The 27,391-nt window shown below is 42.3% G+C and overlaps 1 long non-coding RNA gene and 1 pseudogene across 2 annotated transcripts in view; both read right to left on the reverse strand.

The window, feature by feature from the left end:
- Positions 1-766: 766 nt before the first annotated feature.
- Positions 767-27,391, reverse strand: part of LOC110347240 (uncharacterized) — a 37,265-nt gene continuing 10,640 nt past the window's right edge. The window contains exon 3 of one of the 2 annotated variants that reach the window (XR_002391711.2): positions 767-1,315. This is a non-coding gene — a long non-coding RNA (uncharacterized LOC110347240). Of the gene's footprint in view, positions 1,319-27,391 lie in introns of both variants that reach the window. The other variant, XR_002391710.2, reaches the window with a different exon arrangement.
- Positions 3,780-4,423, reverse strand: LOC101717439 (large ribosomal subunit protein uL6 pseudogene; annotated as a pseudogene).

Here is a 27,391-nt window from a genome sequence, read left to right on the forward strand (position 1 = left end):
TCTGATTTATTTCACTTAAGAGTATGTTCTCAAGGTGCATCTGTTTAGCTAGAAATATCTCAAGCTTATCCTTCTTTGTGTATTTTTTTTTTTTTTTGGTACCGGGGATCGAACTCGGGACCTTGCACTTTTGAGGCAGGTGGCAGAACCACTGAGCTAAATCCCCAGCCAAGCTTATCCTTCTTTATGGCAGAATGGTACTCCATTGCATTAAAACCCACATCTTTTTATTGGTGATGGAATATTTGCTTTAACTTCCCTAAGTCTCAGTTTTCTTATCTGTAAAAGAAGAATCATGGGAATATCTAGGTACAGGGTTTTCTGTGAGTTGACATCTCTGGTATTTGGAACAATGCTCCCTAAAGTGTTGGCAATGAGAACATTTAGGCTAGTTTGGGGTGTGTGGGGGGAGTTGGGGGGCAGAACACTTCAGGAAGAATAGAAATCTGTGCTAAGTCTTAAAACATAAGCAGGAACTAGTCTAGGAAAAAGAGGAAAAGAAAAGGATGTTAGTGAGATGGAATAGCGAGGACAAAATGAGGCTGGTGAGAGAGAACAGAGAATTCAGGGAAAGTATGCTGCATGAGTAAGGGAGTGGAGAGAGATGCAGTTCAAAAAGTAAGGAAAAAGGGCTGGGGATTTAGTTCAGTGGCACTGTGCCTGCTTTGGAAGTGCAAGGTCCTGAGTTTGATCCTCAGTACCGCAAAAAAAAAAAAAAAAAAAAAAAAAAAAAAAGCAAAGGCCCGATGTGGGCAACATGGGGCCTTGAAGTTATGGAGGCTACTTGTTATCTTGAGAGCCTTTGAAGGCTTTTCCACAGAAGCAGGAGACAGGCTCCCTGTGGGGCCTTTGCAGGTAAGGAGACCTGTGAAGAGGAGGCTGTGGCAGTGCCACAAGAGAGGAGGATAGTGGCAGGAACTACAGTGGTGGCACCAGGATAAAAAGAAGTGGATGGAGAGGCTGGGGATTTAGCTTAGTGGTAGAACGCTTGCCTAGAATGCATGAGGCCCTGGGTTCAATCTCTAGCACTGCAAAGACAAAATAAAAAAAAATTTAAAGCTGATGGATTTGAGAGGCAGGGTGATAGGACTTGGTGATGGATTCAGCAGGTGGTATAAAACAGAGGGAGTTGTGTAGTTTTCCATTACTGTGAAAAAATACCCAAGATAATAACCTTAAAAGTGGAAAAGTTTATTTTAGCTCATGATTTTAGAAATTTCAATCCAGGGTGGCTTAATCCTGTAGTGTTGGGCCTGTGGTGGCTTAGTACATCATAGCAGGAGCACATGGTATGGGAGGCTGGTTTACCTCATGGCTGCTGGAAACAAAGAGAAAGAGAGAGAGGGGTGGGATCCTGATATCCCCAACAAGGGGTAATCTTCAATGACCTAACTTCCTTCTATGAGGTCCACCATTTCAAGGGTCTCCTGTACTCCAATAGTACCACAGGTTGGGGACCAAGACTTCAACACAGGGGCCTTTGTGGAGGGACATTCAAGATTCAAACTATAGCTCAGGGTGGTGGTGCACACCTGTAATCTTAGCACTCTGGTGGGCTGAGGCAGAAGGAATCACAAGTTTGAACCCAGTCTGGGGAATTTAACGACTTAGCTAGACCCTGTCTCAAAGTAAAAAATAAAAAAGATGCTAGAGCTTTAGCTCAGTATGAAGGACAAGCAAAACAAAACAAAATCCCAAACTATAGCAGGAGGTGTGAGGATGATCCCATATTTCTGGTTTGGATCCCAGAGTGGTGCTGTTCCCCAAGACAAGGAGCAAGAAGAATAAAACACTCAAGGGGAAGCTGAGTTTCATTTTGGACATGCCTTAACCATACTCCTGGACAGATCCTTGATAACTGGGGTCCCTAATCCCTCTTAGCAATTATTCTGTCCAAAAGATGAGAGGGCTATCATTAGCCACTGCTGCTGGCTGTTCCCAGTTTTGGCTGATTGGATGTTCCACTGGGGAGGCCATGACTGGGGCTGCTGCCATCCCTGGCCAGGGCTTGGTGCATCTCCTTTTATTGTTTTGCGCTGCCAGACACTTTTCTGTTTTATTGTTTTGTGCTGCCAGGCACAATCATGTTTTTTTGTTTTCTTTTTTTCAGTACCAGGGATTGAACTCAGGATCTTGTGCTTGCCAGGCAGGTGCAGCACCACTGAGCTACATCCTTGGCCCTGGGCACAATCATGTTTCATGAGCTCAAGGATTAGGTTGTCAGACTGTTTCCAAAGAGTCCAGGGAGGGGACAGTGCTCTGTGCAGCTGAGATTACTATCTCCATCTTACAGCCAAGGAAACTGAGGTTCATAAATTGAGAGGCAGAGCCAGAAGGTGAGTGAAAGTCTGTGTGTGATGCAGTATCACAGTACCTACAGCCGTGGGTTATTAGTGGTTAGGATTGCTCTAAGAGGAAGGTACAAAGGCTATGTTTCCTAGGGAAGTGATGTCGTTCAGAGGGGTAGTGGGGATCAGGGAAGGAGACAGAGAAAGCATCCCGGAAGTGGTACCATCCATGTTGTGCTAGAACACCTTGTTTTGTTTTCCCGGCCAGCAATCATTGGCAGTCAGCTGTTGGCCTGCAGAGAGGGAAACCTTGTGGTCTAAGGAGCTTATGGGTGTGCCCACAGCCCCAGAAGTGGTGGGCTGGGATTTCTGCAGACAGGGCCCACAGGCCCCAGTCTCTGCCACTGGTCGAACTAAGCATCCCTTTTTGACTAGCATTTCACTGGCAGCTGGAAGTGCAGTGCCCATTCACTTTATATTAGAGTTTTGCATAAGTTTATGTTTTGTTCCCAGGCTTCATTTTACTTAAAAAGAAAAAAAGTGGCTGGGCATGGTAGTGCATGCCTGTAATACTAGAATTTGGGGACACTGAGGCAGGAGGATCACAAGTTTGAGCCCAGCCTAGGCAATTTAGCGACTTAGTGAGACCCTGTCTCAAAATAAAAAGTATAAAGCATTGGTTTCACCACCGGTTGCCCAAGTGCCAGGACCAGAGTTCAATCCCTGGTACCAAAAAAAAAAAAAAAAAAGTAAAAAGGATATGGAGCTACAGCTCAGTGTGAAGGCCCTGGGTTCAAACCCCAGTGCCCTTCCCCAACAAAAACATCATATGATGAGGTGGTACATTCTGTTTAGGGAAGGACTGGCAATTATAAGAAATATAAGTAAAACTGATCTTTCTGTGGATGACTGGGAAAAATCTTGTAAGACATAAAAGAATGTTGCTAACCTTCATTTGTCATCCTGAAGTATTTTTCTTCCAGGTTTATCTAAATGGGTAAGGGAGACTGATATATAAGGGAGCGCTTATATTAGTAGCTAAAAGGGAGACTTTTAAAAACTGTGTTTGGTTTTGGTTTTTTGGTACCAGGGATCAAACTCAGGGACCTTGCACTTGCGAGGTAGGTGCAGTGCCACTGAGCTAAATCCCTGGCCCTTGTTTTGTTTTGTTGAGATGGAGTCTTGCTATATAGTTCAGACTGGCCTTGAACTCACTAGGTAGCCCAGGCTGGCCTTGAACTCTAGGTGATCCTCCTGCCTCAGCCTCCCAAGTGCTAGCATCACAGGCATGTGGCACCATGCACTGTTCTAAAGTAATCATTTTTATCTATTTCCTTTCTTTTTTATTTCTGGGCATATGTGGCTTCTAGGTATATGCAGTATATATGGTTAATATACTGCATAGACAATTTTGTAACTTGCTTTCTTTTTTTTTTTTAATAGAGATCTTTTATTGCCATCATTTAAATATCACAAATTTATCTTCCAATCCAGAAGTTTGCTTCTGTAGCTGAGTAATTCTTGGATCTTATTCATCAGGCTGCTGAACTGTTCCCTTTTCAGAAACATAGATGCCATCCAAAAATTTTCTGATGTGTTTGTTTTTGACTGTGGTTGCTTGCTGAATCAAAGCAGCTGAATTTGAAACAAGCTCAATGTCATTTCCTTCAAGGATTAGTTCATCTTTCTGGGCTTGAGATACTGAGCAAGCAACACCTGCCCTCATACGAACCCAGCGGATGTATTTTTCACCCAAGAAATTCCAGATTTCAACAAGAGACCCATTCTCCTGAATAACGACGTTGATGGGGAAGTGAGCACACACAGACCTCATCTTGTAATGGAAGCCCAGTAATGGAAGTCCACTGTAACACCCCTGATCGTGTTCTGTACATGGCTACAGAGAGTGTGAAGAGTAGCCAGTTCCTTTCTGTTTCCCCACCATTTGTCAACTACAGCCTCTTCTTTTTCTTTCCAAGGAGACTGAGTTCTACATTAATGTGGTTGAAGTCCCTCCTCAGGGTTCCTCTGGGGCCCTTCACAATAACTGTGCATCCCTTCAGAGTGATGTCAACATTTTTTGGAACGTGGACACTCTGATTGCTGAGAATGGTCTTCATTCTCACAAGAGATGGGGCAAAGAAGTGTAACTTGGTTTCTTATTCAATGAAACTGTAAGAACTGTTTTACATCCTGCCACAAGTAGTTGGGTCTACAGGTCCACATCACAGCACCTGTCTCAATTTTATTTTTTCTTTCAATACTGGGGATTGAACCCTGGGCCTTTGCACTGAACTATATCCCCAGCCCTTAAAATTTTTGTTTTTTAAATTTTGAGACAGTGTCTTGCCAAGTCGCTAACTGCCATCCTCCTCCTCTTCAGCTTTCCCCAGCTCTGGGATTACTGGCATGCATCACCATGCCCAATTTAAAATTCTTTAGAAAAGTTTTAGTGACTGTATAATCTTCTACTATATGGAATTATCGTATTTATTTTAGACATATGGATTGTTTCTATTTATTTTTGCTATTATACAAATGCTATGATTAAAATATTTGTGCATAATTTTTTTTTTTCGTCCCAGGGATCAAACTCAGGACTTTGAGCTTGTGAGGCAGGCATTGTATCACTGGGCTAAATCCCCAGCCCTGTGCATAAGTTTTTGTCAATATTTTGGACATTTTTGGACAAAATTTTATGGAAGTGAAATTACCAGATATCAGAGAATCAAAATATTTTTAAGGATTATGATATATATTGCCAAAATGCCTTCTAGTGTCAAACACACTTGGTCATCCTGATATAAATTTAGGAACATCAGTCTTTTTAAAAATTTTTTATTTTTATTTATTTATTTACTTTTTAAGTAGTTTATACTTTTTTTTTTTTTTTGGTACCGAGGATCGAACTCTGGACCTTGTGCTTGCAAGGCAGGCGGTGGAACCACTGAGCTAAATCCCCGGCCCAGGAACATCAGTCTTATTGGCATAGCACTGAGTATAGCCCAAGAGACTTTAGGTTCTCCTTCCAGGGCTCGGGATTTAGCTCAGTGGTTCCGACACCCGCCTTGAAAGCATAAGGTCCAGAGTTCAATCCCTGGTACCAAAAATAAATAAATAAATAGATTCTCCTGCCACAGCTTCCCAGATTGCTGGAATTATAGGCATGTGCCACCAAAGCATTTAACAATTTTAAAATCCTTGTTGGGCCAGGGTGCTTTCTGGGCATGCATGCCCGAGGCTGAGGATTCCATCCTCAGCACAACAAAACCTTTTTAATTTGATAAGTGAAAACAATGTCTTCTCCCTTTCCTGATTTCTTGAAGGCCTAAGAGACATGGGTCCCTCAGGCCAATGATTTGTTCCAATCTGACACAGGAATTCCTGTACTGATCAGAATGCTTCACTAATTGGTGAGGTTTGACCATTGTTCCATTGTTGTGGATATCTTTTTCCTTTTTTCTTTTTTGGTACCAGGAATCCAACTCAGGGCCTTGCACTTGCCAGGCTGGTGCTGTGCTGCTGAGCTACATCCTCAGCCTTGTTGTGGACATTCTTGTTTATTTGCCTGCCTGGAATTCTCTTCCTTTTGGGTACAATCTTCCAGTTTTCCTCTGGGGAATACTACTCTCCTTTATTTTTTTCCTTTGGTACCACAGGTTAAACTCAGGACCTTGCGCTTTCAAGGCAGGTGCAGTGCCACTGGGCTGAATCCCTGGCCTCACTACTCTCCTTTTTGGTCCATGTGGCTCAAGTGGGCCGAGCTTGCCCCCAGAATTCCAGGGACAGGCACTGAAACTTTGGCCTGGCCAGTCATCACAGTGATGGTTTAAGGATGAGCATTTCACCCAAATAGGGCAATGAGAGACTTTGCTGGGGAAAACGGAACAGAGGCCCCCATCTCTTATTAGGAAGTTGGGGTAAAAGAGTGAAGCTAAAGAGTGAAATCCTGGAGCTGGTTTATGGCTGTCTTTGCTACTCAAGGGGAGAGCCCACCTAAGGCAGAAGTCAACACTTAAGTGGTGCCAAGAAATGGAGACAATAAAGAGCCTTAAACTTTGTTGAGCCGATGTTTTAGCTACACAAGGCACAAATCCCCCTCATTTGTTGAAGCCAGTTTTAGGGTTTTTTTTTATGCAACTGAAGAATTTCTGTGGTTTTGCCTGGTGTTTAGAAAAGGCAAGTGTGTTTGATTTGTTACAGAAACAGATTCTGAAGGTTAAAGGATCTTCACCATCTTCTTCATCCATGTTTTATATACAAATCTCCATGCATTTTCGTCAGATATCAGTCTAATCTCTGCTTCCTTAATTCCAAGGATAGCATACTCATTGTTTCAAGAAGTAATCTGTCCCATCACTGGACAGTCTGTGCTGAAGAAAAGTCGTTTTTTTCATGTACTGGAAGAACTAAACTACTTTTTAACCCCTAGGCCTGAATCTAAGATAAATGATGAGAATAACCTAATCTGATGACCCAAGTATTTTGGCCACATCCTTTAGCCAGGCATGGTCTGGTATGCCTACAATCCCAGCTATTCAGAAGGCTTCAGGAGGAAGATTGCAAGTTAGAGCCCAGCCAGGGCAACTTAGTGAGACCCTATGCCAAAAACCAAAACTAAAGAAAACAACCCTAAGTTTAAGAGTAAGAGAGAGCTAAATAGTTTGAATAAGAAAATGCATTTTTGTTGGTTTTTGCTTTTGAGAATTTAGGGGCTAAGAGGGGAGAGAGAGAGAGAGAGAGTAGGAGGACAGAAAGGAAAGTTAGATAACATGGCATAGTAACAGAAAGGTTTTTCATAAAAAGAATGTCTCATACTACATTTGGGAAGTTTTCTTTTGCTGTACTAAGTCCCAGGATTCTTCAGTACAGTTTGGTAACAAAGGTAAGGAGTGTGTGTGTGCGTGTGTGTGTGTGTGTTAGTTATAGCAAGGGTGGAAGAGCAGTTGTTGTAGGACAAGGATAATGCATGTGACATGTGAGACAATCCATAAGCTAAATTCAGTTGTTGGTTTGGTTTTTTTTGGTACCGGGGATTGAACTCAGGACCTTGTGATTTTGAGGCAGGCTCGGTGCCACTGAGCTAAATCCCTGACCCCCATAAGCTAAATTCAGATAGTTGAAGCAGAGACTCAAAACCCGAGGTGATCAAGACAATATAATTCCTCTGGGGACTTTGAATTATCTTTGGGAATAGTTTTGGGAACCTTTGGGGGTTTGAGCCAGTCTTACATGGTTCTCAAGAGACAGAGAGAACCCCAGCTAATAACTGGAGACTGTACTTATTTTAAGACAAAATTAGCCTTCCCAAAGCCTTCCCCATAATCAAAGGTATTTTTTCTTTGAGGGCCTTGGAGACCAAGTCTATTCCCTTTCCCACATGACTATAACTTTATCATCTGGCTGTGGAGTCAGAGAGGGATTTGAATCTGGGCTTTACCCTTGACTATGTGACCATGGAATCTACAATCTAGTGACAAGAAACTGAAAATAAATAAATGAAATATGTAGTATGACAGATGGAGATAAATGTGGTGGTGTGCTATGGGACTAACTTGCTACTTTCTATAGGGAGGGTGGAAAGGAGAGGTCTGAATGATAAAGTGATGTTTGATCAGAGAGCTACAAGAAGAGAGGAAGAAAACTTGTTTTGGAGCTGAGCTGCTCCCCAAAGCTCACGTGTGAAGGCTTGATCCCCAGTGCAGTGATGTTTGGAGGTGGGGCCTTTGGAAGGTGACTGGGTCATGAGGGCTCTAATGTTGTCAGTAGGTTAACCCATGGATGTTTTCCTAATTTAATGGACTATTGGAGGTGTAAGAACTGAGGAGATGGGGCCTAGCCGGAGGAAGTAGGTCACTGACTGGGGACATGCCTGATTGATAGGTATATGGATACTCCTCATTTAATAACCTACCCATTTAACAATTGCTCAGATTTATGACTGAGGTGTGCTGTTCAGACTTATGACCCTTTTTTTTTTTTTTTGGTACCAGGGATCAAACTCAGGACCTTGCATTTTGGAGGCAGGTGGTGGCACCACTGAGGCAAATGCCCGGCCCTCTTGTATAGTCCTGTACATCTTGTTTATGGAGCCTATTATGGCTTGTGTCTAGATGTTCCCCCAAAGCCTCATGCAGTCATAGGTGGGGCTTTTTCAGAGGTGGCTGAATCTAGAGTGTGTGACTGATTCATGATGCAATGCTAGGATTAAAGGTGGGTGATAACGCAGTCCACTGATTGGTGTGGCACCACCCTAATCCCGGTAGCCTGGATGCAATATAAGGGACAGAAAGAGGCTTATCTGGTCTTTTACTTGCTTTGCTATTTCTTTTTGCCATGAATTGTTTCTCCTCTGCCATGCCTGTCTGCCAAGCCAGCCTGCCTTGGACCAGCCAATTGTGGACTGAAACCTCTACAAACTGAGCTAAATAAACCTTTCCTCCTTTAACATTGGGTGTTGGGTATTTTGTCTCAGCAATGAGAAAAGTAACTAAGAGCCTCAATGTCTTTTTTGTATGTACACCTTGTTTATACGGTACTATAATTTTTTGCTGATAGCACTATACAATATAGTATTGTAGCTTTATGTTCTGTTATGCATTATAGTACCACACATAGGAGTTATGCAAATAAAAGCAGTCATCAAGTAGGAGTTTCCTTTGACCATTTTTTGTTTTGAATATTGTAATGTACATACTATATACAATTCCTCATTTAGCGACCAATTCATTTAATGACCTAGTAACAGAAAAGAACTTCATTGCTAAACACAGCATGTCTGTATTTCGTTCCTGGTTCCTCCTTTCTCTTGTCTCTTGGCTGCCATGAGGTGAGCTGTATTGCTACACTGTATGCTCCTGGGTATAATGTTTAGCCTCCCCATAGGCCTAGAAACAACAGAACCAAGTGAACATGGACTGAATCCTGTAAAGCTAGAGCCAAAATAAATCTTTCCTCCTTTAAGTTGTTTATCTCAGGTATTTTGTCACAGCAATGGGAAGCTGACTAACACACAAATCTTGCCTATACATGGGGGAAGAAGACCGTTTCAGGCATAGGGTAGAGCAAGTATAGACTTTGGGGTGGGAGTGTGTGGGATGTGTTTAACTTAACAGGGAGGCCAGTGAAGGAAGCAGAATGAGTTTGCCCTCTCCAAGCCTTGCTGCCTCATCTATCAAATGTAGATGTGTTAGTACCTACATCACACAGTGGCTATAATGAGTAAATATGATCATTCCTAGCAGTGTCCAGACCATGTCATCTGTTGTTGACATGACAGCTGGGCTGAGGGGACAGCTCAGGGCAGAGTGGTTGTATGCACAAGGCCCTGCCCTAGCACTGCATGGGGAAGGGGACAGCTAAATTTTCATCGGTGTCAATCATTCTTTTTCTGCAGTAATGAGGTTTGAATCCAGTGCCTTGTACATGGCAAGCATTGTAAAAGTAAGCTATATCCTTAGCCCTTTTTTTCGGTACCGGAGATTGAACTCAGGACCTTGTGCTTTTGAGGCAAGCGGCGGAACCACTGAGCTAAATCCCCGGCCCCAGCCCATTTTATTTTTGAGACAGGGTCTCACTACATTACCCAGGCTAGCCTTGAACTTACAATCCTCCTGTCTCAGCCTCCCAAGTATCTGAAATTGCAGGTGTGTGCTAGTGTAACAGGCCAACTATTGTTTTGGGTTTTTTGGGTTTTTTGGTACTGGGGATCAAACTCGGGTCCTTGCGCTTTCAAGGCAGGTGCGGGAACCACTGAGCTAAATCCCCGGCCCCCCAACTATTGTTTTTTAAAAAATTGTAATTTGTGTCTTTCTCCATCCTAGTTCTTTTCCTTGGATTTATGCTTTTATTAGTTTATAATCTCTTTGCTGCAGTCCATTCATCATCACTTCATGGTTACCAGTACTTGTTATATGGTACACACTTGGTTATAAAATTTTTTTTTTTTTTTTTTTGGTACCAGGGATCGAACTCAGGTCCTTGCACTTGCAAGGCAAGCGACGGAACCACTGAGCTAAATCCCCGGCCCGATTATAAAACTCTTAAAATGCCCACTGACCCATGGGGGAGAGAATATCTGTACATTAGTAGCTACCATATAAGGCAAAGTAGGTTCAAGAAAATAACAAGCAAAGTGCTCTTAGAGTTCAGAAGTGAGCTCATGGAAGCTAAGTGTGGTGCCGTATACCTGTAATCCCAGCACTCAGGAGGCTGAGGCAGGAGGAGCTCTGTGAGTACAAGGCCAGCCTGGGCTACATAGCAAGACCTTGTCTCAAAAACAACAACAACAAAAAAACCCCAAAACCAAAAGAAAACAAAAAACCACACACAAAGTAAAACAAACAAAGAGATGAGTTCATGAAAGACTTCTGGAAAGAGGCTGTTTTGGATATCTCTGAGGACAGGCTTTTCACAGATGTGGAAGTAGTGGAGAGGACCTCCCAGGAGAAGAAGGTGTGAGCTGGTCACAGAGAACCACATGCCCAAGTCACAGATGGGAAAAGGGAAACTGCCCTTGATGGGACAAGCATGGTGTCCTGGAAGGTGAGACCAGATTCTGAAGTGACTTGATGTGAAGGTAGGGAGTTGGAACTTGGTCTGAGTGATAGAGAACAATCAAATACTTTCAGGCAGGGAGTGACAGAGTCACAATTATGTTCAATGATTGTTGTGGCTGCTGGAGAAAAAGTGTCAGAAGGGATGGGGATGGGGATGGGGGTGGAGGAGGTGGAGGGTAGGGGCCTTAGGAATGGAAATGGGGAGGAAGGACTGCAGAAATGCAGGAAGAAACAGAGGATGCTCCAGCTACTCCCACCGGATTGCTGAGGAACAGAGAAATTGCCTAAATATGGCTACAATAAAATTCTTAACTCATCTGAAATTGGGCCTTCTCTCCCTTTCTTTCCTTCTTTCTTTTCCCTCCCTCCCTCCCTTCCTTCCCTCAACTCGAAGAGATTCTCCTACTTCTCAAGTGCTGGGATTATGAAATTGCGCTTTCTGAACTGAGGTCAGCTGTTTTCAGTCCCACTCCAAGGATATTCCTCTCAGAGAAAGGAGATGGACTGGAGGAACATATATCTGTCCTGGGTACCTTCCTGCTTTGGCATTGGATAAACTGCTTTGGGTACTTTAGGCATCATCCCACCCTTCAGGGATCAGTTTTCTGAGGAGGACTTCTCATGGGTTCAAGAGGAGCTTGACCTGAGAGATGGAGGATTGAGTTTTGGCCTTGGGAGTGTCAGGTTTAAAGCTCTGTAAACTTGCAGTGGATAAGGCTATGATCTCCACATAATCATTTCTAAGTTTGTTTTTGTTGGTTGGTTGGTTGGTATGGGAATCGAACTCAGGACCTTGTGCTTTCAAGGCAGGCGTGGTGCCACTGAGCTAAATCTCCAGCCCTCTAAGTTTGTTTTGATTTTCTAAATATCTATATACCTGAAGAAATAAATCAGAGATCACCCAAAATTTGATAATTTGGGAGAACGTGGATGCATCAAGCAACCAGTTCCTTTTAAAGAGGAAAGCTGATCCAGACCCCACCAGCTTCAGGATTTGTGAGACTAGTTCTCTTCCACAGCATCTATATCAGGAGGCTGGAGCAGGGGAGACTCTGCCCTTGAACATGGGTGACTGCTCAGTCACTTCCTGTATAGTTTTCTGACTGGCAGACAGAGGGGTCTTGTGGGGCAGACTTTGGGGTAGAGGGAGTTGCAGGGAGGGGGCCCAGTGTCCTATTATTATAATAGCCCAGATGAACATTTTTTAGCTTCAAGCATTTTTAACCCATATTAGCTAATTAACTGGCAGTTTGTCCAAGTGGAGATGAGGGATGGTAGGCGACAGCAAGCTCACACCTGACCATGCTTCCATGATCTGGAGGGGGCTGATAATGTGATTGCAGTATGACAGCCACAGCACTCATGTGCTTGGACAGGGGTTAATGGACAGGAGATAACTGACAGGCTCTTGGGCCCTGGGCATGATGGTCAGCTGGTTTGCCCATGACAGGGTGATAAATGCCCCATTCAGTCCAGGGGCAGTCACAGCTCACAGAGACCCAGTCAGACCCTGTTACTGCTCTGATGACAAGTGCTCAGGGTATTAGCTGGTTCACCACAGATGTCCTCTCTGGAGAGCTCTGTGTCTAGGAAACAGAATGAGATTCTTCATGGTCAAAAATGTCGCATATGATTTTTTTATACAGGAATGTTTCACACTGAAACCCAGTAAGCAGTGGTTTCTTATTATTCACTATCTGTCTTCTATTAAAAAACCCAAAAAGAATTGGCACATTTATAGAAATATATAGGTCAGCATGGCTCATGATAACTCAGTGTAGGCATCTAAAATTTAAGATTTAAAAAAAATAAAGTTTATGATTTTAAAATTCACTTTCTCAATTTGAAAAAGTAAAATTTACTCTTTTTTGGGGTACATTACAAAGGTTTAGACCAGGGTCAACAAACTTTCACTATAAAGATTCAGAGAGTAAATACTTTAGGTTTTGTGGACATAGTGTCTGTCATAAATGCTCAGCTGCCTAAAGAGCATGACTTTATATATGGACATTGAAATTCAAATTTATATAATGTTATGGCTTGCATCTAGATGTCCCCCAAAAGCCTCATGTAGTCATAGGTGGGGCTTTTTCAGAGGTGCCGAATCTAGAGTGTGTGATGCTGGGATTGATTCATGGTGCAATGCTAGGCTCAAGGGCACAAGGATTAAGGGTGTGAGTGCTACCTGCCATAAGTAGCCTGGATAAGATATAAGGGACAGAAAGAGCTGTGGTCGTCCCTTGCTGCTTTGCTACCTTCTGCCCACCATGAACTGTTTCTTCTCTCCAATGCCTGTCTGCCATGCCACATTGCCTTAGAGCCACCCAACTATGGGCTGAAACCTCTACAAACTGTGAGATAAATAAACCTTTCCCTCTTTAACTTTGTCTGTTAGGTATTTTGTCTCAGTAACAAGAAAAGTAACTAAGACATATAATTTCACAAGATATCCTTCTTCTTTTGATTTTTTGCAATCATTTAAAAATGTAGAAATAAGTCAAATGCAGTGATTTACACTTATAATGCCAGCTACTAAGAAGTCTGAGACAGGAGGATTGCAAGTTCGAGGCCAGTCGGAGCAACTCAGTGAGAACTTGTCTCAAAACAAAGTAAAATAAAATCAAATAAAAGGAGCTGGGAATATAGCTCAGTGGTAGAGCTCCTCTGGGTTCAATCCCTAGTACTGGGGAGAAAAAAAGTAGAAATTAGGGGTAGGAGTGTAGCTTAGTGGTAGAGTGCTTGCCTAGCATAGCCCATCTCCAGCACTAAAAAAAAAAAGTAAAAAACAGTAAAAACCATTCTTAGCTTGTGGGCTGTACTAAGGTACAAAGACAGGTGGTGAGCTGATTAGGCCCTTGGGCTATAGGTTTTTTTAAAATCTGGTTTATTCCAGTGATTTTCAACCTTAGTTTTACTGACATTTCTTTGCGGGGGGTGGGGGGCTGTCTTGTAGGATTTGTAGCAACATCCCTGGCCTCTACTCATAGATGCCAATAGTCTACCCTTTCTCTTTCTCTTCAAGTTGTGACAACCAAAAACATCTGACATTGCCAAATGTCCTTTATGGAGCAGAATTATCCTCAGTTGAGAACCACTGCTTTAGACAAATGCAGTCATCTAATCACAACAATAATGAAGATATGAAACAGGTCAATTATTCCCTCAAAGTCCCCTGTACTATGCCATATTATACTGTTAATTATATCTCACCAAAGCTGAAAAATATATTTGTACTGCTTGTTAATTTTCATTTATCTTTCTTTTTTTTCAGTAGGGGGATTGAATCCAGGCCTCTTGCACTGAGCTACATCCCCAACTCTTATTGATTGATTGATTGAGACAAGGTCTCCCCAAGTCACTAAATTGACCAGCTGGGACTCAAACTTGTCATCCTCCTGCCTTAGCCACCGAGAGTGCTGAGATTATAGGTATGTGCCACCATACCTGGCTTTTTGTTGTTGTTGTTTTTGTTGTGTGTGTGTGTTTGGTACTATCAAGGGACTCATGTGCTAGGTAAGTGTTCTATCACTGAAATACATCCTCCAATCTTTAAAATTTTAGAGACAGGGTCTCACTAAAGTGCTTAGGCTGGGTTTGAACATGTAATCCTCTTGCCTCAGCCTCTGGAGTAGCTGGGATTACAGGTATCCACCACTATGCCCGGCTTTCACTCTTTTTGTTTTGAGACAGGGTCTCACACTATGTATGTATGTACGTATGTATGTATGTATGTATAAGTAAATTCTGTTTCTATAAAAATTTCAAATATGTGGCTGGGGTGTAGCTAAGTGGCAGAGTGCTTGCCTAGTATGTACAAGGCCATAGCTGTTTTTTGTTGTTGTTTGTGTTTTGCTTGTTTTGAGTCAGGCTCTCACTATGTAGTTCAGGCTGGCCTTGAACTCACTATGTAGCCCATGCTGGCCTTGAACTGGCAGCAATCCTCCCAGTCTAGCCTCCTGATTGCTGGAATTACAGGTATGCACCACCAGGCCCAACTTCAAGGCCATAGATTTGATCCCAGCACAACCTCTTCCTCTAATCATCCATACTGGGAAATTTATTTAGGGGAGGATACAGAAGATCAAGCCCAGGGCCTTATAAATACTAGGCAAGCACTCTACCACTGAGCCATACCCTCAACCCTCTGGAGTATGAATGATTTCAAGCAAATATTCATGTAAATTTTTTTGTTTATAAAATTCATATATTGGGCCAGGGATTTAGCTCAGTGGTTCTGCCGCCTGCCTCGCAAGCGCAAGATCCCAAGTTTGATCCCCAGTAACCCCCCAATCATATATTTATTTTAATTATGATAAAAATATAACATAAAATATACTATCTTAACAAAAAAGAAGAAAGAGGAGGAAGAGGAAAAGGAAGAGGAGGAAAAAAGAAAAGAAAAAGAAAGAAAAAGAAATACCCATGGCAGTGGGCAAATATAATTGCCTAAAACACAATTAAAAAGAACAAAGGATTTAAACTACACACATTCAGTTGTGGACCAGTGTTCTAGGTATTGGTTACACAGAAATACAAATCATTCATCTGACTTCATGGAATTTACTTTGTGGCTGGAGACTGAGGCAATGAACAAAAAAAGTAAATAAAATTATTTTAGATTACAATAAGTGCTAATAAGAATCTAAAATAGGGTACTGGAATAAAAGTTGCCAAGAAAAGAGGGTGCTTCTTGGCCAGCCATGTACAGGAAGACCACTTTGAGGAGGTGACATCTGAGGTGAGATCTAAATGAAGGGAAGGTGGCAGATATAGTGAGTATATGGAGGAAACTGCAATCTGGGTAGAGAGAGAGCAGGGACATGAAGGGCCTGAGGCCTATCTGATTCAGGTTAAAGGAGGGTGTATCAGGGAGAGCTGGTGTAAGGAGAGAGGTGAGAGATAGTGAGGAGACCTTTAAAATCAGGCCTCCACTTATTTCTCTTCCTAGTCTCCCACCAGTTTTCCCCTATACTCTACTTTCTTGGCATTCTGAATTTTTTGTTGCTGTTCTCCAAGTAAGCTGTTCTTTTTTAGTCTCCTGAGTTTTGCATAGGTTGTTCCTTCAAGCTGGAATGCTAGGCTGTAACTATTCTTTCCTTTTTAGTAACAGAATTTCCCTGAGTTTTAGCAGGGCTTAAGCTTAGTGCCTCCTACCCCACCTGGACTCGCTGTCTCCTTCTGGACCTACCTATTTGACACACTGAATGCTGGGTCTCTCTATTATAACAGCTTAGTCTCTGCCATTACTTTCCCTCATTTGTCTAGTGAGCTCTTATTTTTATCTTTTAAGATCAATTTCCAAGTACCACTTTTCCCATCCTCTCCAAGGAAAAGTTATTGGATACTGACAGATTACTTTCTCTATGTCCTCATGATGCTTTGTATGCACAGCTATGATAGTATTCCACTTGGTCAATGAGCATCCATTAGAAGCCTAATATAAGTCATGTGCTGTGATAAATAAACAGTCTGTAGTCTACAAGGAAAGACAACATGTGATGAAATAAATGTGAAGTAGCCACAGTACATTCTCTATGAGAGCTGAGTTGGAGGAGAGTACAGACATCCCTCATTCATTCTTCCTTTCAACTCCAACATTCAATCCTAAAGATATATCTAGGAATGAATAAATCTGCATAATCTAGATCTTGAGAGATTAACACAATGGGAGGGAAAGGACGAGGAAATCAGGTAGCATCAGGTCAGAGGCTACAAGTCACACCAGCCTAAGGAGGAAAATTCCAGCCCTACCAGCAGACATGGGAGCAACCAAGAGGTAAGGCATTGTTTCTCCTGTGAACCAGAATAGGCTGCTGCTTGTGGTCACTGCTGGAGATTTGGCAAGCTCTTGAAAGTCAACCCACTACAGAAACCCAAAAATAGTACAGCTGCAAAATGATCAGTCACTGAAGAACTTATTCTTGATTCAAAAGGTTCTGGAGAGACTCTTAGAAATGGCTGAAAAACACTCTGAAGTAGAATTAATTCCTCCAAATAGGGAAGTGGGTGCTTATGCTAGAATAAATTGGATTAAAAAATGTTACTAAAAAACCTCATTTAGTCATACGAGCAAATGATACTGTGGGCATTTAGGTTACATTTTGGGAGTTCTTCCTGGGATTATTTTTGTTTTTGTTATTTGAGACAGTCTTGCTATGTAGTTCAGGCTGGAGTGGAACTCAGAATGTAGCCCAGCCTGGCTTCAAACTCACATGGATCCTTCTGCCTCAGGCTCCCGAGTGCTGGGATTACAAGTGGCCACCAAAATGCCTGGCAGGGATTATTATTAATGTTGAAGTCTACATTTATATCATGGACTCATCACTACCTCTAGAAATAAGTAAATATTTAGGATAGTGACCAAGATAACATCAGAAAAACTGTAAACTGAACAGATGTAGACTTCCAGAAACCTCTACAAATCATAGGATTAAAAATAACTGGAAAACCCCTGAAATTGAAGAAACTATGCAAACTTCTGTTAGGTCTGGGAGCATATAAGAAGAGTCCAGAAAGGTCTTCAGGAGGGGAGAAAACATAGCCTTATTCAAGTTTTCTAAACATGGTAGTCTGTAGTCCAAGGGAGCTACCAGAGATCACAGATGCACTGTTGGATGAGGCAGATGTTCTTCTGTGTACTTAAGATATACAACTTGATGCTTTTGTCGTTCTTTTAGGACCTTCAAACTTTCTCAGGTCATCAGCTGTGCCACTCTCTAACTTTGAAATAAGATTTTCACCAAAACCTGAGTTTGGAGTTTTTAAATGTTTCACATTCTTGAATGTGTTTGACATGCCAGAACTCTTAGTCCCAAATGTCACCAGAATTTGGGAACAGGTTACTGGGGACAGGTGAAAAGAAAGACTATTCAGTTCATACAGGGGCTTATGAAGATTTAGACGTTGAGGGTATTTGCAGGGAAGGTCACTCCTAGCATGGAGATAGAGTGCCTTTGGCTGGGGCACTCACTGAGATGCTGTGAGTGGTGGGTACTGGATATGGAGGATGGACAGCAGAGCACCTTAGTGTGCTGAGGAAGTTTTCTGGGTTTCAGTGTTAGCTGGTTGAGTGTAGAATGTTCTGACAAAGCTAGCAGAGGAAATGTTTCAAACCACAGGGCTGGAGTTTACACTGATGTTTTGGGGCTGGTAGAGCTAGGATGGTGCTGCTGGAGAGTGGGCAGCTCCTGACTGAGCTGACCGGGCTCTTCCAGAAGTGCTGGTTGTTAGGCAGCATGTACATTACCCAGAAGAAAAATGGTGGTTGAACTAAACCTGTTCTAAGGAAGGGGTCTGTGAAGTGGGTTATGCCCTCAGATAACAAGTGTCTGTGGAGAGCTACTGATGGGAAAAGGAAGATCAGCATTGTGATGTGCTCCAAAGAAGCGAGTAAGTTTAAATGACTTTGTTGTTCCTGTTTGTTTTTTGATGCTTTTTTTTTTTTTGGTACCGGGGATCAAACTTGGGTCCTTGTGCTTGCGAGGCAGGCGGTGGAACCACTGAACCAGCTAAATGCCTGGCCCTTTTGATGCATTTTGATACAAAGTCTTGCTATATAATTCAAGCTGTCCTTGAACTCACTACATAGCCCAGGTTGGCCTTAAACTCGTGGCAATCCTCCTGCCACAGCCTCCTGAGTGTTGAGGTTACACACATGTGCCACCACGCCTGGATGCAGATGGTTTATTCAAATCAGCTGAGAGCTAACATGGATGGGTTGAAGAAGAGAGACAGAGAAAGGATAAGAAGGGCAAAGCAGCACAGTGAAGGACACTGGATTCTCCGCTTTTACCAACTAATCAATGAGCTGCTATTTTTCCTTTGGATTTTACTTTTGGCCTCAGACTAGGTTTCTGGTACCCCTACCAATAACTGTTTTCCTGTGTGATTAGGGTCATTTTGGAGAAAGAAGAGTTGCACTGTTTGTGTATTGTATTTATTTTAGATCTGTGCTGCATGGTTATATATTCCTGGATTACAATTTTTTTTTTTTTTTTTTTGGTACCAGGGATCAAATTCAGGAACTTGCGCTTGCAAGGGAGGCAGCAGAACCACTGAGCTAAATCCCTGGCCCTGGATTACAATTTTTTAAAAGCCTCTTGTCACTTATTGAAGAGCAATGTGTCATTAAATGTCCTTTTAAAAAACAAAAACAATGCTGGGGATTTAGCTCAGTGGTGCTGCTGCCTGCCTGCCTTGCAAGCTCAAGGTCCAGAGTTCAATCCCCCGTACCCCCCCCAAAAAAAGCAAAACAAAAACACTACAGGGCTATTCAGAATTTTTTCTTTGTAGTATCAAGGACAGAAAAGGTGCTTACTTCTGAACTGGGTCTGGAGTGGGTCTGGAGAAACTCTTATGGAAGGCAGAGGAAACAGACGCCAGAGGCCCAACAGTAGCAATCGGATCCCCTCTGTAACAGGAGAGGACTAGGGCTGTTCAAGAGTAAGGTTTTGGGGAGAATTCCAGTTGACAGGGTGGTTGTTTAGATTCTTCCAACTGTTGAAATTAATCAGAAAAAGAGAATGGAGGCAGCTGAAATCATGAAGAAATCTCAGCCAACAACAATGCTAGGCATAAGAATATGTGCCTTGTAACACCTAGCTGTTCAAGAAGGAGAGGCAGGAGTCTCTCCCACCCCATCCTTGAATCCAGGGCCTTGTATATGCTAAGCAAGTACTCTACCACTGTGCTACACCTCCAGCCCTAAGACCCCATCTTCAAAATAAAAAAAAAAATGAGAGAGAGGAGCCAGGTTTGGTGGCACATGCCTGTAATCCTAGCACTCTGGTAGGCTGATGCAGGAGGACTGCAAGTATAAGACCAGCCTGGGCAAATTATTGAACATTGTCTCAAAAAATTAAAAAAATGGCTGTGTGAAAGCCTGAGTTCAAGCCCCAGAACACACACACACACACACACACACACACACACACACACACACACTCACATATCTCACACACACACTCGATAGAGACAGAGATAGAGGATAGATAGAGAACTCAGTCAATTGAGATGATTATGGATACCAAGCAAGACTCCAATGGCCAATAACTACTATGCCTGGGACTTAATGGGACAAATGGAAGCTGTAATGGTGGCCCTGTGGGTTTTGGAGGAAGGGGTATGAGAATGGGCGCTTCTGAGCCTCTAAAAGGCAGAAGACTGGAGAAAGTTAGGAGTAAGGAGACTCCTGGCAAAAAAGAAAACCCAGCTACGGCATTCCTAAGGTTGAAGAGCATCAGAGAAAGAGGCAGTAGAGAATGGACTGGACTTAAGCTGTCTTCAACCTTTTTGAAAGAAGACCCCACCAGGCAAAGATCCCATTGTCTTCTGGAGGCAGCCATAATATCAACTCTTGAGAAGTTCCTGATGGTAAATTCACAAGTATCAAGTACCCATGCCATGTCCCATCACAAAAACAGGACGTATCAAATGAGGTTTTGGTACTGGTTGTGAGTCTTGAGTTTCTTACAGGACTTGTAAGAAGAAAAAAAGAGGTAAAAAGAAATCTGTGGTTATATGGACTTGGTGGTGTGCAGAAGAGGTAGGTATGTCAGGGGGATTAAGTCCAGACTGTGAAGTGTTTTCCTACAGCAGGCAGGGACATGGCATTTGTGTGTTCTCTCTTCTTCCAGGTGTGAAAGCCACAGGAAAATCAAGGCAAGAGAGTCAAAATTCTCATTCTCTCTTGTTTCCGCTCTTAGTTCCTTAACTTAAAACTTTAATTTGGGAGATTCTTAAAAGTTTGAAAGGTTAAAAGAAAAGCTATTATGGACAGATCATGCCAGGAACTTTTGTCTTTCTCCACAAATAAAGTGTGACATAGGGTCACGAGTGCAGGATAAGCAGCATAAGCTACAGTTTGGAAATCCAGACTCTTCAGAAAATGAAAGGAAATCTGTATTGTCATGAGATAGATAATTTTTGAAACCACTTTAAGGACTTACTGATTAATTGTACTATCTCTGGGTTCTATATCACATAGATTCTTATTTATTTATTTATTTATTGCAGTACCAGGGATTGAACCCGGGATCTTTGTACTGAGCTATACTCCTAGCCCTTTAAAAATTTTTAAAATTTTGAGACAGGGTCTTAAAGTCACTAACTTGGCTAGGCTGGGCTCCAACTTGCAATCTTCCTGCTTCAGCCTCCAAAGTGCTGGAATTACAGGAATGTACCACCATGCCCAGCTAGATTTCTCTTTTTAATAGTGAAGAAAAAAACCCAGGTAAGATCTGGGTTTGTGTGCATTTCCTGGCTCTCAATAGACATTCCAAAATAGTCTAACACACTGTGTTCCACATACCGGATAGCTTAGCCATTTCCTATGGAGTCAGTTGTCTCCAGCACTGAATTTCAGATCAGTATTATAGAATTCCTGCAACCGCAGAGGATAAAAATAGGGTGGACCTATCTTGTGTGGGTCCATTAGTATGAAAGGATAGGGAGTTCAAGAACACATATTACTGTGTGTTCTCAGAGGCTGATGGAAAAAGTGGTCATTTGAGTTTATCTGGAAGTGTTTAATTATTTATTTATACTCATTTATTTATTCATTTATATGTATAGGTCTCTCTCTACCTCTTCCCAAAATTTTGGAGGTGCATGATCAAAGGCTCTTCAAGAGTACTAAACATTGTTTTTTTTTTTTTTTTTTTTGGGTACCGGGGATCGAACTTGGGACCTTGCGCTTGCGAGGCAGGTGCTGGAACCACTGAGCTAAATCCCCGGCTGAACATGTTTTTTGTTTGTTTTGTTTTGTTGGGGTTTTTTTGAGACAATGTCTCAAAAAAAGATCCAGGCTGGCCTTAAATCTTGAACTCACTATGTAGCTGAGGCTGGCCTCGAATTTGCAGCAATCCTCCTGCCTCAGCCTCCCACTGAACATGTGTTTTGTCTGTCTAGACTTTCTTTGAATAACTGCCCTTCCCTAATTTTCTTTTTTAAATTTAATTTTATTTTATTTTATTTTTTGTACCGGGGATCAAACTCGGGTCCTTCTGCTTGCAAGGCAGGCGGTGGAACCACTGAGCCAAATCCCCAGCCCACCCTTCCCTAATTTTCAATCTCTGTAGCTGACCATCTTACTCTGCTTACTTCCAGGGGTGACTTTATGACTTAGGCCTGATAATTAGGATGTTCTCTCTAACTGGACTCAGTAATTTGTTCAGGGGTGAGTATGTAACCCAAGCTAGGCTCATGAGAATCCACCTCCAGAATGTTTCTGCAACCATGTGGAGAAACTTGTGTTGTGGTGGATGGAATTGCTAACTGGGCGGAATGTAAGTCTGGAGCTGCATTGTTTGAGCACTTTTACTTATGGTTCCTGAAATGAGGCTACTCCTTTATTTGGTTTAATCTAGTTTTTAGTCACTTGCAACTGAAAAGTCGTGCTATTACAATAATGATACTGGACCATTGGAGAAGTTTGAGCCTGATGTAGTCCCTTTACAACTTTAATAATTATGCTTGATCTCAGTAAAAATGTAATGACATGTACTATCACATAGGGCATAAGGATAGGCCATGAGAAGACCCCAGTCATCATTATTATAATTACTATTCTTGCTGGAGACTGAACCCAGGGCCTTGCGTATGCTACCATGTGCTATACCACCGACCTACATCCCAGACCCAGAATATCTCCAGACAACTGATCTCATTCTATAAATTATGGGAAATTAGAAACAATCATGTTAAAAAAAAAAGAAACAATCATGATATTTATGAAAAATGTTTCCAAGACTGTAGAATCCTTTAGTTTCTATAGAATCCTGTAGAATCCCATAGAATACTTGGCATCACCAGGGCAGACTCAGGGCACCAAGTCAGAAGTTAGCTTAAAATCCAGAAGGAAGTCAATGTTCTCACTTCTTTGAACACTTTTAGGGGTTGGAGGCAGTGGTAACTTTGGTGAGCTAATTGATTCAGGCTGGTCTAGCAACTGCTGGCTCACAGTTTTGAGCACAATGGGGTAAGATACTGTCTTAGTCAGCTCTCTGTCATTGTAACAAATGCCTGAGATAAATCAACTTATAAAGAGAATAAATTTACTTTGGCTTACAGTTTTGTAGGTTTTAGTCCATGATGGATCATTTTTGTTGCTTTCGGCCTGTGACAAGGTAGCACATCATGGTGTAACCATATGCTAGAGCAGAACCATTCACTTCATGGCCAGGACACAAAAGAGAGAGTAAGAGAAGAAGGGCTGAGATCGCACTCTCCCCTTCAAGGGTACATCCTCAGTGAACTGAAGACTTTCCACTAGGCCTTACTGCTTAAAGATTTCACCATCTTCTAATAAGGCCAACAGAGGGACCAAACCTTTATTTTATTTATTTATTTATTTATTTATTTATTTATTTATTGTACCGAGGATCGAACTCGGGTCCTTGCGCTTGTGAGGCAGGCGCCGGAACCACTGAGCTAAATCCCCAGCCAAAGGGATAATTTTTTTTTTTGCTGGGGATTGAACTCAGGACCTTGCACTTGCGAGGCAGGCACCAGAACCACTGAGCCAAATCCCCCGGCCCCAAACCTTTAAAACATGGACCTTTGGGAGACACTTAAGATCTGAACTATGCAGGTACTATGCTAGAAAAATGAAGAAGACAGAAAATCTGTTGTTTTTGTTACCACAAGTCTGTCTGGTGGTGAAGTACAACACTATTTTAAAAAACACTATAAAGCCAAGGATTTAGCTCAAGGGTTTCGCCGCTTGCTACGCAAGCGCAAGGACTCAAGTTCAATCCCCGGTACCAAAAAAACCCAAAAAACAAACAAACAAACAAAAAAAACACTATAAAAACAAACCAGAGTTCCTTGTTCAAATGTGGAAAATCACAGGTAAGTGAGAAAGCAGGTATGGGAGGTACTATACTTTTACTTGCTCATGTGTTTTCAAGTGCTAGTTTGGTTGCTTCTGGTTGCTAGAGGTCTGTTTTTTAAAGAGATGAGGTCTCACTATGTTGCCCACACTGGCCTCAAACTCCTGGGTTCAGGCAATCCTCCTGCCTCAGCTTCCTGAATAGCTCAAACAGCAGGGTATGGCACCAAGTCTACTTTGTCTATGGGCATGCTGCTGCTTTCTCTTCACTAGATATACTCATAGGCCACTGAGAGTCAAGCTCTGAGGCAGGTCTAGGAGGAAGGTTTTGCATTTCTTAGATATGCTCATGGTCACGTTTCACTGTATAGCCCAAGGCAGATCATTATTATCCCAACTATGAGTACAGAGTTGGAGAGAAAAGTAACAAGACAGGACCCAAGCCAAGTATATAGATATGTGTTGCCCTCAACCCCAATTAATCAAGGCTTCCCAAGGGAAAGAACCAGAGCTCCTCCAAGGGAGACAGACAGCTTTAAGGCCTGATTGATGGGTTATAGAGAACATTTGACATTTTTGGCTGCTTATATCTGAACACCCTTCCCATTTTGGGAGATTCTCAAATCAGACAGGAGGCAGGAATCATAAACTCTGGCATGATGTTGAGTATAGTACCAGAAGATGTAAGAAGGAAATACAGTGATATTTTAGGATTTGAGGTTACCTATTAAGCTCAAAATCACTAGTTGGAGGTATAATGTATATACTTAAATGAGAGAGGAAAGTCACAGTGATTGAGGAAAATAATTTACCACTGATGGCAGAATTCATCCTTGGCACAAAAGCTGCCTCCTTGCTTTTGGCCCACTTGGTAGGTTTTAGGGTTCATGAGGAAGTCCTCCCCCAGGCACTACTCTAGGTGCCTTGAAGAATGGAGAGAGAAAACTGGACAGGTTCAAAGGATAGAGGCAATGGCCTAGTGATTCTTGGGTTGCAAGTAACAGAATCTACATAGAGACTGTTTAATCTACCTAAGCAGCCTCCATTGGACCTGAAAAAGAAGGGAGCTTTGTTTGGGCACCATGCCTAGGGGGCCCTTAGTCTTTCCCTGGAGCCCACCTCTTTCCTTGGGTCCCAAGGGGTCAAAGGGACTTATTTACCCTGACTCTTCACTTCCATCTTGTCAGACCACCATGCACAGTATCCTAAATCTTGGAATTCTCTACCCAAGTGGCCTGTAGCTTGTTTCCAGGAACTGCATGGGTCTTCTCCTAACAGACAGCACTGTCAGTAAAGCATCTTCAGACCTAAGGGGTGGTCACGGTATAGCTGTTGGTAAGGGATGGATGGAAGGGGCTTGAACACGCGTAAAAGGACCCTTCTCACAGTACAGATTGAAGCCATGGGTGAGAAGTGAAAGGAGTCCCCTCATGTTCTCTATGTTCTTCCAAAATTCTAAGGATCTTTGAATTCTAAATTGGAATCTAGTCTTTGTGGTTTGCATGAAGATGTATTTGGCAAGATAGGGGGGTTTAATAGTATTTATTTAATGGTTTGTTGGTTTGATGTGTAACTTTTAAGTATTTTGACATATGGTATATGGGGCTCCATTTATACTCTTGGCCTGGGCCCTGGAAATGTTAGGTGTGCATCCTACCTTAGTATAGGAGCAAGATCAGATGTTAGGAGGCTCTAGACTCATGTCTTAGTATAGTTTGTGTTGTTATAATACAATGCCTAAGGCTGAGTACTTTATAAAGAAATTTCAGAAGCTGAAAAGTTCAAGTTTGGGTAGCTACATCTGGTGAAGTCCTTATGTTGCATCATGAGATAGGAGATGGATGGTACCACAGGGTTTGAGCATGTACAAGAACGGCAAATGAGCTGGGTGTGGTGGCACATGCCTATAATCCCAGGCTGAGGCGGGAGGATCACTGCAAATTCAAGGCCACCCTGGATTTTGTGTGTGTGAGGGAAAGAGTGGCAAATGGTGTATAAGAAAGAGCGTGTGTTCAAGAGTGAGCTGAGGAAGCCAAATTTACTATATTACAACTTACTCTCGTGCTAACTAATCTCAAGACCTAACCCATTCCTTCAAGAAGAGCATTCATACTTTCTGAGGATGGTGTGTGTGTGTCTGTGTGTAATATTGGGGGTTGAGCCCAGAGCCTTTGCACTGAGTATCCCTAGCTCTTTTTAATTTTAATTTTATTTTATTCAGGGTCTTGCTGAGTCACTAAGTTGGCCAGGCTGGGATCAAACTTGTGATTCCCCTACCTCAGCCTCCTTGAGTGTTAGGGTTATTGGCATACATCTACCTTTTAGGCCTACCTCTTAAAGGTTCTACCACTTCTCAATACTGTCATGTTGGTGTGATCATTAATCTTGGTATGTCAATTTCACTGGATTAAGAAACTCCTATAAATATTGGCACTATAAGGTGTTTATTATACTGAAATTGGCTTATGATACATCTGTTTAGACTACTGTTTTTGTATTTCTACCACCCAGTATATTATATGTGATCATTAATCCTACACTTGATCTTAGCCAAAAGGCAGAGAAGCAGTTTTTTTTTTTTTTTGTGGTACCAGGGATTGAACTCAAAACCTTGAGCTTGCCAGGCAGGTGCAGCACCACTGAGCTACAACCCCAGCCCTCATTAATCCTGATATGTCAATTTCATTGGATTAAGAAACACCTAGCAGATTAGTTTTTTGGTGGTGATACTCAGAAATTGAATCCAGGTGTGCCTTACCTCTGAGCTATATCCGCAGCCCTTTTTATTTGTTTGTTTTTTGTTTTCTGAGATAGGATCTCACTAAGTAGTTCAGGCTGGCCTTGAACTTGTGGTAATCTTCCTGCATTAGCTTCCTGAGTGACAGGATTACAGGTATGTGCCACCACACTAGGTGCCTTAGCAGATTATTAAAGCACGCTCCTGAGGTGTGTCTGGGTGGGTCATGGAGATGTGACCTTGGGAATTATATATGGTCCCTCACCCATTCCTCTCTGGCACTCTCCCCTGCTTTGCTTCTCAGTTGCTTTTCCTCCCCCATGCCCTTCTGCCACGATGTCTTTGCCTTAGAACCAGGTGATTATGGACAAACTGTGAGCTAAATTAAACCTTCCCTCCTTTAAATTGTGGGTGTTAAGTATTGTGTCTTAGCAACAGGAAAGCTAACAAATACAATTGAGGACAAAGATTCTAGCACTTGAACCTTTGGGTGGCAACCATATTCAAACTACAGCAATTCAGGAAATTGCTTACTACTTGTAATCATTCCATTCCTTTTTTTTTGTACCAGGGATCAAACTTGGGTTCTTGCTCTTACAAGCCACTGAGCTAAATCCCTGCCCCTTCATTCCATTCTTTATACCTGTTCCCTTCAGGACATTTTCTTCATCTTTTTTTTTTTTTTTCCTTCGGTACCGGGGATTGAACTCCAGACCTTGTGCTTGCAAGGCAGGCTCCAGAACCACTGAGCTAAATCCCCAGCCCTTCTTCATTTTTCTTTGACTTTCAGAAGACTGGCTTCCTTTGCAACTCAGCCCTCAGAGTGGACAGTGGACAAATTCAACTTTAGAGATTGATTCCATGCTATAGGGCCAAATCTTTGAAGAGACCATTTCTTTTTTTGGGTACTATTTCCAAGTATTTGTGAAAGAAACTCTAAATTACTTGGCTTAGGTTCCATCAAGCATAGACAGGGGCA

Source organism: Heterocephalus glaber, unplaced genomic scaffold, assembly GCF_053883595.1.
Source record: "Heterocephalus glaber isolate CG9 unplaced genomic scaffold, H.glaber_assembly_v1.0 deba00001451, whole genome shotgun sequence".
NCBI lineage: Eukaryota > Metazoa > Chordata > Mammalia > Rodentia > Bathyergidae > Heterocephalus > Heterocephalus glaber.